We start from the raw sequence: 15,866 nt of genomic DNA on the forward strand, positions 1-15,866 counted from the left end.
ATGTAAATGAAGAAAATATCAAATAAAAAAAGAAAAATAAATCGCACCATAAGTAAGTAATTTGTGCAGTATAGTATGATAGTTTCTGGGGTATTATAAGAATCAATGACATCCATGTAAATCTTGTAAGCCACAGACAAATTATTAGTAAATTAACAATAGAGGGCCAAGAAGTGAAAAATAGCATCTTGATATTGTATCTATATTGGTGGTATATTTCACATGAGGACTCTAGTACTATTCTATATGATATTTACATTAATTTTGTATGTAAGAGAAATGACTTTTTGCTATTCTTCTAAAATTATTCATGGAATAAATATAACAGTATTTGAATCAAATTTTCTGCTAAAAAAAAAAAAATGTAGGTTGAAAAAAAGTTATGCCTGCCAGGCAGTGGTGGCACATGCCTTTAATCCCAGCACTTGGGAGGCAGAGGCAGGCAGATTTCTGAGTTCGAGGCCAGCCTGGTCTGGAGAGTGAGTTCCTGGATAACCAGAGTTATACAAAAACACCCTGTCTTGAAAAAACAAAACAAAATAAAAACAAAAAACCCAAACAAACAAAAAAAGTTTGCCTACACACCACTTTTATCATCATGTATGTTTTAATGACTGCATGAATATTTTAGAATTATAAAATTATTTAATTCAAATAAAAATATTGTGTGCCAAAGCTCAGCTACCCCACAACTAAAAATAGGTTTTCCCAGTAAAGGACTTCAATGTTCACAGCGTGATCAAATATTATGCACCACTAAAAACTACAAAAAATAAAAAAGAAACAGAATATTACTGGTATTAAAAATTTATAAAAAAGGATTCCTAATGGCATTCTGCTGTACTCATAGATCAGTGCCTTTGCCATTCATCCTCAGATAGGCTTTCTCATGCAGCAGATTGGAGCAGATGCATCAACCCACAGCCAGACATTATGTGAAGAGTCTAAACTGGAGGTCCCCATCAATCCCTCTCCTCAGAGCTCAAAGTAACCCTTAGAAAAGTAGGCAGAAATATCATAAAAGCAAGAGGGGATGGAGGAAAGCAGGACAAGTACGCTTGAATCAAGGCAAGTGATATCACAGAGCAGCAAGCACAGGGTCTGCATGGGTCTACACTCAGTCATCTGTGTATATATTACAACTTTTAGCTTAGTATTTTTGTTTAAGCTAGATAACTCATATTAAGGTTAGTATTTTATGTTTTTATAATTCTCCTGACTGTGAGAACAAGAGAGTCATTTACTCTTGCTTGTCTCCTTGGGAGTCTTTCTCTCCTGTTGGTCTGCCATGTCCAATTTAAACATCATAGTTTTGATTCATCTTACTGCATTTTATTTTGCTCTATTTGGTTGTTATCTCTTAGAACCCTGTTCTTCTCTAATAAGAGACATAAAGGGGATGGATTCCCAGGGGAGGGGTAGTCAGAGTAATGGTGAGTAGTACAGATATATTTTATGAGAAAAGAATGAATTTTCAATAATAGCAAAAAAATTAAGACATTGAAATAATTAAAGTAGACAGATCAGATTAATTATCTTCATGCTAGTGGATCAATAGGATTGATAAAATAAAAAATGTCCATCCCATGAAAAACAATCTATACATTCAATGTATTCCCTATCAAAATTCCAGTATAAGTATTCACAGATCTTGAAAGATCAACTTTCAGCATCACACAGAAAAAAATAAAAACATCCAGGATAGCTAAAAATAAAAATTTTGAAAATAAAAGAACTGCTGGAGGCTTCACCATTTGCAGCCTCAAATTTTAGTACAGAGGTATAGCAATTAAAACATCATGATAAAGGCACAAAATCGGACATACTGATCAATGGATTTTAATTGAAAACACAAACATAAATCCATATACCTATGAGCTTCTTGTTTTTGATAAAGAATTCACAAATATCCATTAAGAAACAGAGTATCTTCAACAAATAGTCCTGGTCAATTTTGAATAGCTACATGCCAAAGAATCCAAATAAATCCATACTTATCACCCTATCCAAATCCCAACTCCAAGAGCTTAGACATCAATCTAAAACCAAATACACTGAACACAACAGTAGATAATATGTGTGATAGCCTGAAGTAATTGGCTTAGGAAAATAATTTCTAAACAGAACACTATAAACCCAGGCACAAGAATCAATAATTAATAAATGGGGTCTCATGAAACCAAGGAACTTCTGGATAGCAAAGTTCACCATCATTCCGGCAAAGCTGCAGCCTATAGTGGTTACAGGCAATGTTACTTGATGTTTAGAAATTCTCATTTCTTTGTTTATTCTGTTGACTAACAAATGGACTGGCATATAGTAATCTATATGTTATTGTAACTGATTGTAATTTGATCAGTAATTTGATTAGTAATATGATTAGTAATTTGGACAGTAGAACATGAGAGAATTTTTTTTGAAAATAATTAAAAACCTTCTTTTTGGTGCATATATAAAAATACCTATTACTTCAATCTTTCTTTAAAGATTTATAATACCATAAGAAGTAGATGAAACTTTACTAATCATTCTTTTTGCCACTTTATTCTAGAGGAAATATCTTAAATATCTTTCCAGAGAAACACGTGTCTATCATTTGCTTTCAAATAACTCATTTTTATATCATAATATTGACATGTGTGGGGCAGATATCTATCATTTCAATACTCAGAGGAAGGCTGAGCCAGGGGCATGACACATATGAGGTCAGGGTGAACTTTATGTAAGAAATGATTGCAAAATAATCAAATACAATGCAGATTAGAAGGTAAAGAAGAAGCACAACTATGATCTATTCATTATAAGCATCAGTTAATCCCTTTCTCTCCTCGCAGGCACAACAAATTTAGCACTGAGATTCCAGACTTTAGCACTAATGCTAGAAACAGTCCCACCTCAGGTTTTTTTTTTTTTTTACACGTAAGTGAAGTAAAATACCATTTACTTGGGTTGCACTTAAGTGTCTACCCTTTCTTGTTACCAGTTTCAGTTTTACACCTCTGCCAGTTTTTTGAGTGAGGGCCAACTGTTCATTAACACGTTGAAACACTCTTCTGAATTTAGTTAATTAGTTTATAGATTATCTTGAGAATCTATGGGTGTCATGTTATAGGGAGGATACTTGCTGACATGAAGAGAAAACAATATACACAAGGTGAATTTCAGCATCATGTGTGCTACAAAGACCTGCTCCGAAAAGTCCCCTTCAGGGAGAGTATCTTAAGTTATGCCCGAGCAGCTGCCTGGTAAACATGATCACAATTGCCATTGCTCTTTACGAGAATAGGAGTGCATAATTTTATGAGTCTGCTTCCTTGCATCATTAATTTTAATGGAGTTTTGCATAGGGAAATGTTTTTCAGATATTGTATAATGCATAGCAAAGCCTATGAATCTTAAGTAATATAGTTGATATTATTCTGCCTATGAGGATTAATAAAGAATTCTGACTTACAATTTTGGCTCTGAGATGTTATCAAACTTCAGTCCTCAACACAACTAAGAGTTTTGCTATCAGCCAAACCCAGTTCTCATCCGACAAAACACATATACAGTTCGTTTCCTTAAAGAAAGTGGTATATGGAGCCAATGAGCTTGTGAAAATGATACCTTATATGAACTTACATATATGTTTCATGTAAATAGTATTTCTTTCAGCTAGAAAATAGTTAACATTAAAAAGGATTACTGATCCAATTTCCTAGAATGATAAGAAATAGAACTTATGCACAGAAAATGTTACAGAAGCTGAGAGTGCAGACAAGAAATGAAAAATATGACCAGAAGATCCAAAAACTCTCAAAATGATGACTTTGCTTAATCTACACATTACATGGTATGGCCAGATCTAGTGATGGGTCATATTTGCAGGCTGCATGAACATGTTAATATTCTATCCCTGCAGATAGGGGCTCATGTTTAATTTGATGCTTCGTGTTCAGAAAAGCACTGCATATTGACTTTTGACCACATCTGTCAAGATTTTAGATGGAAAAATTGAAAGTTATTGGTTTTATTCATGAATAGTTTAGCACCTAAAAAATGGTTCCGTTACTTTCCATTGTTAGTGCTTCAAATTTGAAAAGACACCTTGGTTGGTAGGTGTGCATGTGTCTGTGTTTATGTGAGTGTGTGTGTTTATATATGCATATATTGACATATATTTTTATATCAGATACATGCATATATACATATATACTAAAAATATACAATATATTTATATACCAAATTATATACCAAATATATACATATGAAAATTTTATTCATTGCAACATTGGAGGTTTTCTTTTATAATGAGTATTGAATAAAAATTGTGAATGAGGGGTAGACATGATATTTGAACATAGTTGTAGTAAATTCTATACTAGTCTTTTTCATTATATTTTTTGAAAGAAAGCATCTCATTAGTATAGCCCAGGTTGGCCTCAGTTTATAATATTGTTCATTCTACTGAGTGAATATTATGCTTTTTATATTTTAATTAATTTGTCATGAAAATTTGTCATATTCAAGGTGTCTGAAAAGAAATTTCATGGTCATTTACATTCATTCTGCTTATCCAGAATAAGTCTTATACCATAATGCTACAATAAAAGCATTTATGTTAAAGCATTCATTTACATTACTGGCTTCTTGAACTGCATGTTAAGACATTGATTTGAAAATGACTCTTTACTTTGTTTAGTTTCAGATTCTAAAATCAGAAAATCAGGAGGCTGTGACATTTAAAATAGATTATTTAAATTTTATAAAGAGTCATTCCTTTTGATTTTCTAAAGAATGCCATTAATATTTCATCATTAATATTAAACTAACTATAAATAAAAGATAATAAATATAAGTCTCTAATCCAATTTAATCTTTGATGCCATTTGTCACATTAATATACTTACTATTCTTATATTTATCTTGAATTTTATCTTTCTCTATGGTTTTAGGTACTGAGTCTAGCTTTATTACTTGTTGGAGTATGCTCTCCCTATAATGCACTATTCAGAAGTCTGGAGCACATCAGAGTGTACCATTGCACTCCATATTATCCTAGCATACTAGTTAGTATTTTGTTGCTGTGATTGATACCTAATTCAACTATCTTAATAGAAGAATGTCTTATTTTTGACTTATAGTTAAAGGAGAGACAGCTTACTCAATGACGGAAGACATGGTATCAGGAATATGGGGTGAGTGGTCATACTGTGTACATAATCAGGAAAAGAAGGAGCTGAATGTGATTGTTTTATTTACTTTCCCTCTTACTCAGTATGAGACTCCAACCCATGTTCCAGGACTTCTTCCTTCATCAGTTTTAACCCCTCTGTAAATACACTAACAGAAGCATCTGTTGTGGCTTTCTTAAACCTTCATGTACCTTTCCATGATATCATCATTCTTGCATTTTAACACCTGCAAAACCTATTTCGTGAATATAACACCTCCTGATTTTTCTGCCAGTTTAAGGTACATCTTATCCATTAGAACATAGCTGTAAAGACAAGGGCAGAGTGATTCTCTGTTTCCTCCACTACTTTAATTTTTGTAACTTTTGTGGGTGAGTCATGTATGGATTTCAAAGCACAAAATCAAATGTCAGAGCTTCCTTTCAAACCTACTTAGAGACAATGCTTTCTTCTTGTTTTTTGGCTGCATGCACCATGCATATACCAGGACCTGTTGCCTGTGATCATCTGGGAATTGCCTTATCTCTTTGTCCCATCTCATAAAAGTTTTCTGAGATTACAGACATAGTTTTTTGAAAAATATATATATGTATGTAACATATGTATATACATATATATGTGTGTAACATTCACGTTTCACACACTGTGTAATGCGTTATAGCAGAAAGAAAACTACTTTAACCTAGATGCTACACAAAACACATTGGAAACTGAATGCGTGTGTCTCTTTTCTTCCTGAGAAACGAATCAGGAAAGTTCTCCTTTTAGTGTTGAATTGCACTTTTAGTTTAAAGACATTAGGCGATAGAGGTGCATTTGTAGAGGAAACCAGGAGTGTTTCTCACCAGGTTTTAAGGGCAGTTTGTAGCTTCTATGCGTAATGTGTTACATACATATACATATATACATATATATTGTACATCTGAAGAAAGTTTCTCAGGTTATCTTGACAAACACTTTTACCACTAAGTTATCTCTCTAATCCCTATACCTTACTTTTAGAAACATTTTTTAACATTTTAAATTAGTAGCACAAATGAAATGAGGCTCATAGATTGAATAAAAAAAGAAACAATAGACATCAAGACTAACCTTGTTTTCCAGCTGGGTTCACTTGCTACAAATCATAAAATCACAATTAAGCTATAATGGAGGTTTCAATCAATACATTGACTTTTATTTTTAAAACACACTATATAAAATGTGATTAAAAACATAACATGACATGTATTAGCATAATAAATTATAAATTAACACATGCAGTGTTGTCAATGATAAGCTGAATTTTTACAGAAAAAAAAAACCACATAGATTTATCAACTGGAATCCCATTTCTCTTTCTGCCAGTCAGGACAACTGACAGTCCTTCTTTTTCTTCTGAGTGTCCCTATTTTATATTTATCATATAAGTGAAAACCTATTCTTATGATCAAGTCTCTAAATAAGATACATTCTCCTTATTCATCCACATCTTCAAAATGAAGCTTTTTTTATTTTAAAACCTAGCAATATTTTTATGTGCATATAGCAGAACCTGGAGAACCACTTATGGGTTGATGGAGGTTTGGATTGTTTCTGTCTCATAACTGCTACATAAAATGGTACAATAAACATTGGCATGGAAATATCTTTTTGAGATCCTGGTAATAAATGATTTAATATATACTAGGAAAGAGAATCTTCATATTATATTATAATTTTATGATTTATATTACATTTTTATTTTAGCTATTGAAGTGTGCTTTTGAAGATTGTAATTTTTCTGTTGTGATCCACTTTTGTTTTGGTAGTTTTTCATTCATTTAATGCATGTATATTTATATTAATTTATGACTAAATATTTATCATATGTTTTGAATTTACTTTTTCTTGTTACCTTGTGGCCTTATTAACATAAATATAGTGAATTTTTGTTTATTTTAATAAGTTGTATTTTACATTATTAAGTTTAATTTTGCTTTTACATTTTTAGTAGCCAATGTTACAATACTGTGGTCATCTGTGTTTGTTAATTTAGGTATCTTTAACAAGGACTTTTATATTTGATAGTTATTATATAGCTACTCTGCCTCCTTTCATCTCACCTTGAATCCATTTACTTAATTCTGAAAAGGCACTGTAGTACAAACATACTACTGGAGATTTGTTTGAAAAAAATATTCCCCCTCTCTCTTTTTCCTTCAAATGACAGTTTTATCCATATGCATTTTCATAGGACAGTCATGCTTTCTTTAATACTCACTGGTATTTCTCCCTTTTTAACCTGTGAGATTTATGGAGTTGATTTTTCTCATCATTTTGTAGATACTAGCTTGCAATTGTTGAGTTCCTTTTCTCTTGGTTCTCCTTTGAAATTTCCATAATACCATACCTATCAAGCTTCATCCCACAGAATCTGGGTTGTAGTGTTTGTCACTGGAGAGTTAATGAGCTTCATTCTGTTGTGATCTGTTTAGCTTCATGGCACTTTTGTCCATTTTCTTGGTCATACTTGGGAATCTTTTGCCACTACTTTATTAGAAAGGCTCTTCACCCTTTTTCTGCTTTTGGGTTTTAATTAGTAATTTCGAGATACAGTTCTTAAAATTAACTAACTCTGCTTGACCTAGTGGACTTTTATATGCTTCTCATAATCCTTTTATTTCATTTATTTTAAATTTTTAGCCCCAAATATTGTATTTGCTTCATTTCTGATGGTTAGTATTCCTAGCTTCCATGTAATTTTCTAGAGACATTTTCAACTGGATTTCTCTGTCCTATATGCCTTGGGGAAATGTTTTAAATATTACATTATTTTGCATTTTATCAGTTAAGTCATGACCTTCATTACTTTACTGCTATTTACTTAAGATTTACTTTGCTGAATTGAATAGATAAGTTCCACTGATTACTGTCCTTTTGCCTTAGTGTTGATATCTATGCAGCTAATGAAACAGCATCAGCTTTCAGCCTCCAGTTAGTGACTTGGAAAATGAAAGTCCCTGTATCTACTGAGCAGTCCGAGCATCTGTAGGACCTCTACATTCTCTTCCTTCTCCATATCATTTCCTAAGAAAATTGTCCTTTCTGTTTTTTATACGTGTTTATTCATTTCTTCCATTGGATTTCTCTAAGGCTTTCCTAAACCCCAAATCTCTTGCTCCTTCTGAGTCTGACGAGGAACCTTAACATTTAGACAACAGTCTCATTCTCCCTTTCTTCCTTAGAGGAAAACCAGTGTTTCATGGTTCTGATATCCAATGGTCTGCTGCTTTATTTTGTTTATTCTTTTGTTCTTACCTCTTCCTAGGTATCTCACCTAACCATGTTCTTTACTGTGGCATTATGAGTACAGTTTAATTGGAGTTAAGAGGAAGGAACGATATGAATCTGATATGCTCATATGAAAGCCATTAGCTCGGTTTCACAAATATTTCTACTTTTATTTTTCAACCCTTTAATTGTGATACATGTGATCTGGTATGGACAGAAAGAGAAACAAACATTCTATATGCTTTTGCATTAAACCAACACATTGTCTTAAATTCATACTTGCTATTTAGAACATCTCTATTAGGAAGCAGACATTTTCTGATTGGGTACATTTCACTCTAATCCAGGACTGCTATTGAAGTAATTATCCAAGTCCCTCTGACAAAATTGATTGATCTCACTTAGTGGTGTAGTATGATCCATCTGTAAAAGTTTAAACTAGGTGATGTATTTTAAAATGGAGCCTTACTTAAGACCCAGTAGTACTGATTCCAATTCCCTAATGTTTGTAGATATAGAAGTAAAGTCTCTGACTGCTATGGAGGCTGATTTTTTTTCCTTTTTAAAGGAAAGGCCATCCAGAGACCCAATGATTCATCCCATATACAATTACCAAACCCAGACACTATTGTAGATGCCAAGAAGTGCTTGTTGAAAGGAGCCTGATAAGGCTGTCCTCTGAGAGGCTTTGCCAGAGCCTTACAAATACAGGCACACATGTTAGCAGTCAACCATTGGACTGAGTGAGGCATCCCTAATAGAAGAGTTAGAGAAGGGATTGAAGGAGTTGAAGGGGTTTGCAACCCCATGGGAAGAACAACAATATCAACCAACCAGAGCCCCCAGAGCATCCAAGGACTAAGACATCAACAAAGGAGCACACATGGCTCCAGCTGCATATTTATCAGAGGATGGCATTGTCAGGCACCAATGAAAGGAGAGGTCATTGGTCCTATGAAGGCTCTATAGATGCCCCAGTCTAGGGAAATCGAGGGCAGGAAGGTGAGAGTGGGTGGGTAGGCAGAAGAACACCCTTATAGAAGCAGGGGGAGGGACAATATGATAGGGTGTTTCCAGGAGAGAGGAAAACCGGGAAAGGGGATAACATTTGAAATGTAAATAAAGAAAATATCCAATAAAAGAAAAGAGAAAATGGATTCTTAAGAAAACTATTTCCTCCTATATATTATTGGTAAATGAACATTTTATGAGAAAAGACTAAGACTCCCTATACGACTATAGTTCTAAGATACAAAGGGTCTCTAGCCAGAGAGTGCTTTTTCAGTAAAGGCACCTGCTGCCAAGCATGAGGACAAAAACTTGAACCTCTTTACCAATATTGTGAAAGGAGACAACCAAGTCCTCCAATTTGTCCCCTACTTCCTCATAAATGCTCTATACTATATACTGACACACAAACAAACATACACAGACACAACAAAGAGTAAAATGTGTTAAAATTAGATCCTGTCTATAAAGAAATGCTATTCTAATCCAGATAAATACATGATAAATAATTCATTTAATACTTAATCATCCATGTGATATTTGCAAGTTACTTACTAACTTTGAGCTTTAATTTCCTTAGTCATAAAACATGAAATAAAAATATGCATGAATAACAGTCTTAGGTGATTGTGTGCATAAGAGTTTGCTGCAACTAATTCATAATTTGTATTGTGCTCACTTTCAATTCCATGTATAAACCCAAAATTATCCTGCTGTCCTTTGCCTTATCATACAAACATATGCATATATTTTATTTATATATCTTTATGTATGTGTGGTATGATTAATAATGTCATACATAGTGTTCCTGAAAATTGTGTAAAATCTATATGAAGTATTGCTTCATATTCAAATAAATTAACAACAATAGGTTATATAGATAGATCTTATCTAAGTTGTCAAAATTCATCCATAATATGGGCTGAAATTCTTTGACATTATTATTACACAGACAACCATTACAAATTCATTTTATAGACTGTATTATGGACAGGCCTTCATTCTTAGTTTCTATGCTGAACATTTGTTGTGCTATGTATTATTAGCTATTTTTGTATATTGAATCATGGTCTATGCCATTTTAAATAGCTGTTAAAATATTTCATATTACTCATAAACTACCCATTTTCTACTTGCCTATGAGTGGTCACCAAAGGATGGCTTAGTTCCTATCAAGAGAAATAGGGAGAAATGCACTCTCTTTCCTAAGTAACTTCTTATTAGGAACTGCCACTCATATTTTGATCATTGTGATAAAAAAGACACACTTGATGTCATGGCTCTTAATTCGACTTCAAAACTGCAGGATGTGAGGCAAAGGTATCATGCAATCTTGCATAAACATATGAAGAGCCATGACTATACATTGATACCAGAGTGTGGCTCATTGTGAGTATCATTAGATTTTGATGGCTATAAACACTATCATTAATATAGGATAAGAAAAAAATTGTGATTAAAACCTATCCTATTGTACATATATTATGGGTTTTAGTTTGGTGTTTTTGTTGAACTCCTAACAGTATAAATGTCTTTCTGACTCTTTTGCCTGCTCTTAGAACCCTTTTCCTTTTATTGAGTGCTTTTGTCTAATCTTGATATGAAGGATTTTGCCTAGTTTTATTACATATTGTTTTGTCATGTTTGTTTGTTCTCTGTCAAAAGTCAGTTCAACATCCATAGTAAACTGGGAAAGCCATTAAGGTGTGGTTTCTTAGTTAAGGTTTGCATTGCTGAGACAAGACACCATGTCCAAGGCAACTCATATAAATAGAACATTTAATTGGGGTTGGCTTACAGGTTCAGAGATTCAGTGCATTATCATCAAGGCATGACAACATCAAGGCAGACATGGTGCTGGAGTTGCTTAGAGTTCCACATCTCCATCTCTCCATCTGAAGGCCACTGGGAAATGACTGGCTGCCAGGCAGCTAAGATAAATGGCTTACACCCCATGCCATACTCCAACAACGCTACACTTAGTTCAACATGGCCATATTTCCAAATAGTGCCACTTTCTGGGCCAAGTATATTCAAACCACCACCAAGTATATTCAAACCACCACATGTGTCATCAGTGATTGGGGTTGATGCTACTACAGCCCCTACAACCCCTTCTACCCTGCTGATAGCAGCATGAGGATCAGCACTGGTAGTGCTGATGGGAGCAAAAATTAGTTAGCTGAGGCCATTACTTTCTGTGAGCACTGAGAAACTCTGAACTCTTTTAAATCTTACAGGGACAGCTAGAAAGAAAAAGAAAAATGAAATCATTCACACACACACACACACTGTATAGAAAAAAGCAGGCTCTAACAAGCAAGTTTCAACAATTTCACATTACATATACATACATACACACATACTACAAACATACAAACATACACACATGTTTTTGTACATACATATATACAAGCAGGCATATATACATATACACATATATACATATTTACAGTTGACAGAGAGAACAAAGCTCTAACAACTTTATTTTTTATTTCAGTCCAATTATATCCCCTAAAAAAAAGTTTTCTACATAAGAAAAAAAGTTACCTCACACATAAAATGTTGAACAAGAGGGAGTTCAAAGCAATAGTTTTATATGTCTATGGTTTTTTCATGGTGAATGCCTGTGGACTCATTCTTGGGCCTGATCTAGAATAAATATTTTTCCTTGGTCATTTATCTCTCTGAAGCTTATTTCTTTTCTTAGTGCAATTTACATGCTTACAATAGATGAAAGTTCATTGTATTCCTTTTCATGCAGCCTTTATTTACCGTTCTATAAGGAGAAGGAACATTCTGTTCTTGATTCTAAATTTAATGTATATTTCTGAAAAAACAAACAATATAATCTAAACTTTCTATCGATTATTTTAAGTTACTAAAATTATTTGAATCAAATCAACAATTCTATAAAATCATTAATTCATTTAAACAGCATTATTTCCTGAAAGTTCATCTTCATGTTGATCTGCAGGAAATTTGCCCAACAGGATGGACTAATACCTAAGAATCAATCATGACAGATTATAGACAGAAAGGCGTTTCCTTTGACCAAGCATACCATGTCAGAAAAATGAGGAATATAGCAATGACAAACATGAGAATATACATCAGCAGCAAGAAGCAATTCTGGGACAAAGATGGTGCAAAATGTAGGGCTATGTCCAGGAAGCTTGCTTGCCCACTGCAGTTCCTCCTGTATGACACCTGACAGCTGTCTCTTTGAAGCCTGCTGTTTTTTTGAAGAGAAAGAGAGTGAGAATGGATCTTGGAGAGAGGTAAGGTCTAGAGATTGAAGCTGGGAGGAGGAGAGGGGTGAAAATTTTTGTTTTTATAATATATTGTATGGGAGAAAAATCAATTTTCAATAAAACAAAGAAAAATAAAAAATTCTATTATAATTAATAATTCTGCTTTAAAATCAGCACCACAGAGCTTGATATTATATAATATATGCTCTTCTATTTGTTGAGTAAATGATCAAATAACATGCACACATTATTTAGTAAATAACTAAAATTAGATGAAAACTGTGATAAATCCAATCATCTAATCCTAAAAGATTTCAAATATCATTACTTATTAAATTAGAAAGGCATAACAGTATTTACATGTTTCTCTACTGTACATATGTTTTATTAGTGTCCACTTTGTCCAGTTTTTATTCATTATATTATATGCCGTACTCATTTATTTACTCCTTAATTTTAACCACACTTTTCTTTTGAATAACCATCATTCAGCATGTTTTGTTAATATGTCTGGAACACAACAGTGAGTATAGATAGAGATGATAATTATTCTCATTTATGTGCATAGAATTTGGAGAAGACATACTTTAATCGAATAGTTACATAAATGCAAAGTTATAACACTAATTGTTGCAAGGATTCACAATAAGATTAAAAGTAAGATATTCTTATACATATTCATATTATGGGAATAGTCACAAATTTCACTTTGAGTAGATAACTGAACTGAGTCTATAATAGTAGGAGAATATAGTAATTAAACAGACATAACTATAATACAAATATTTACTCTATGGTTATGGATAGAGCCTGATAGTATCTGTCATCAGAAAGAAGGGGAAAGGAAGAAATATCATGTTAGTGGGATAAACAAGGACTATAGTATGTAACCTTACCAGGCATTGTGACATTGTCAAATTTAACTTTGGTAAAGTGGCAAATCTGAAACCCTACCCAAGATCTCTCAAACACTGGACCACCAAACAGGCAGCATACACAAGCTAATATGGGGTCCCCAACACACATACAACAGAGGACTGCCGGATCTGTGTTCATTCAGAGATTATGCACCTAACCCTCTAACCCTCGAGAGACTTGAGGCCCCAGGGAGATTAGAAGTCAGGTTGGGGATATCCATGTGGAGACAGGGGAATGGGGAGAAGGTATGGGATGTGGATCAGTCAGAGAGTGGCAGGGGGGTTGTGGGAATAAAATCTGGAGTGTAAAAATAAATAAATAAATTTTTAAAAATGTAAGTTACAATTTTAAAAATGAAGAGTTTAAGGAAGGATGTAACATGATTGGGCTCCTGCTTTAAAACAAACAGAGGCTGAGAGTCCCCACCCCTAAGATATAAAACTACTTAAAAGAAGAAACTAATTAATGTTTAGGATCATTCTTTGACTGTAATTATCTTTGATTTCCTTTTTACCCATCTGAGGAAGAATTGAGAATTATCTTCATTGATGCTTTAATCACTGGAAAACTGTTCTACTTGATCGATGCTCCGAGTTCTTTCAATGGTATCTACAATGACAAGAAATTACCCAATGGTCATTTTTGCATTCTGGGAACAAATTTCATAATGATATAAAAAATTTAAATTCAGGGTTCATTTTCAAAACTGAAAAGTAGTCTTAAAAATACTTCACCAACCATGAAGCTTACAATGGAATCATTAATTAAATTACCTAATAGTAAAATTTAGGAATCAATTACAAAAATAATTAAAGCGATTAAACTAGCTACATTTAGAACACAATATAAGAAGACCAATTGTGTGAAATGGCAATTGTCCCTGAACACAGTTAATAACTACAAATACTTAAATGCATTATTGTCTCCAAAATGGTCCCATGTGGAATGGAGATGAGAGAGGAAATCCTATATTCAGATAGCATCCCGAATTACTCTGAAAGAGGAATCTATGTGCATTAATTTATTAAAAAACTGAAACATACAAATAATTTATTGTTTTAGAGTATAAAATTACTAATTTAATTGTCTATAATGTAGTTAATTTCTAGATCATTTATTGTAAATGGAATATAGACATTGGATTATTAAGTAATCAGTAGAATTTAGGAACCTCTTTCTCCATGAGTCAGAAGATAAATTTTGTTTGTTTGTTTGTTTTTGTTTGTTTTGTTTGTTTGTTTGCTTTTTCAAGTAGGGGTTTCTCTGTGTAGCCCTGGCTGTCTTGGAACTCACTCTGTAGACCAGGCTGGCCTCAAACTCAGAAATCCGCCTGCCTCTGCCTCACAAGTGCTGGTATTAAAGGCAGGCACCACCACTGCCAAGCCAGAAGATATATTCTATATTGAATCTGTATACTATTATAAATATTTCTGGTTTTGTGGAAGTCATGATAAATACTGAACAAGCATGTACCAAAAAACATAACAAATTCCATATCCATTAAAAAGTGAGGATTCATCCAAACTTACAGCATATCCTTTAATTTTTAAATTAAATAAAATAGTAAATCTACAATGATTTCATTCTTTCAAAAAGCATTAAATTATTGTTCTTTTCCCATTTTTCTAGGTTAATTGGTTAAGCTCAATAATAACATCCTGTATTGACAGGATATAAATAGATACAATGTTTCATAATTGACTTTAGCATTTAACTTGAAATTTTCCATATGAAGATGACCTTTCTTCTTTTAGTCTGTGGTGAATGCCTTTTATCCTATTGTTTTTCAATTTGCCTTTTCTATCAAATGATTTATTACAGCTAACTCAAACTTATCTGCCAATCATATTCACTTTTCCTTCATCTGTATGAACCATTCTTCTTGCAGTTTTATATTTTTGCTGTTGTTTTTAATAAAATGTTTTCTATCTGTTTCCAGAGAGAATTTGATAAGCTGGTTTACAAAAGCAAAAATAAATGCAAAGAGATTGCTACGCACACTCGTCTACTCCAGTCACATCCAAAATATCGGGGATAAAATCCTAATAAAGAATAAGAGGCAATAAGATTCCAAAAGGGGTTCTATGCCTCCTGGATTTCAGACAGCCGCTAGTATCCCCTAACTCAGATGTGTTCCAGATTAGTCTTTCCAATCATCAACATGCCCTCATAATTAGGCATAAAGGTATCCCCAAGAAATGATTCGTTAATGGTTAAGATTGGGCATTATTCCCTGGTCAACACAATGTTTCCAACT

The 15,866-nt window shown here is 33.3% G+C and overlaps 1 long non-coding RNA gene across 4 annotated transcripts in view; it reads right to left on the bottom strand.

Annotated features, from left to right (window-relative positions):
• LOC116067980 overlaps nucleotides 1–15,866 on the bottom strand; it is a 41,871-nt gene that overhangs the window by 19,149 nt on the left and 6,856 nt on the right. For 2 of the 4 annotated variants that reach the window (XR_004109383.1, XR_004109382.1), the window contains exon 2: nucleotides 14,124–14,218. This is a non-coding gene — a long non-coding RNA (uncharacterized LOC116067980). Of the gene's footprint in view, nucleotides 1–14,077; nucleotides 14,219–15,866 lie in introns of those variants that run through there. The other 2 variants (XR_004109384.1, XR_004109381.1) reach the window with 1 other exon arrangement.

This window comes from Mastomys coucha, unplaced genomic scaffold, assembly GCF_008632895.1.
Source record: "Mastomys coucha isolate ucsf_1 unplaced genomic scaffold, UCSF_Mcou_1 pScaffold22, whole genome shotgun sequence".
NCBI lineage: Eukaryota > Metazoa > Chordata > Mammalia > Rodentia > Muridae > Mastomys > Mastomys coucha.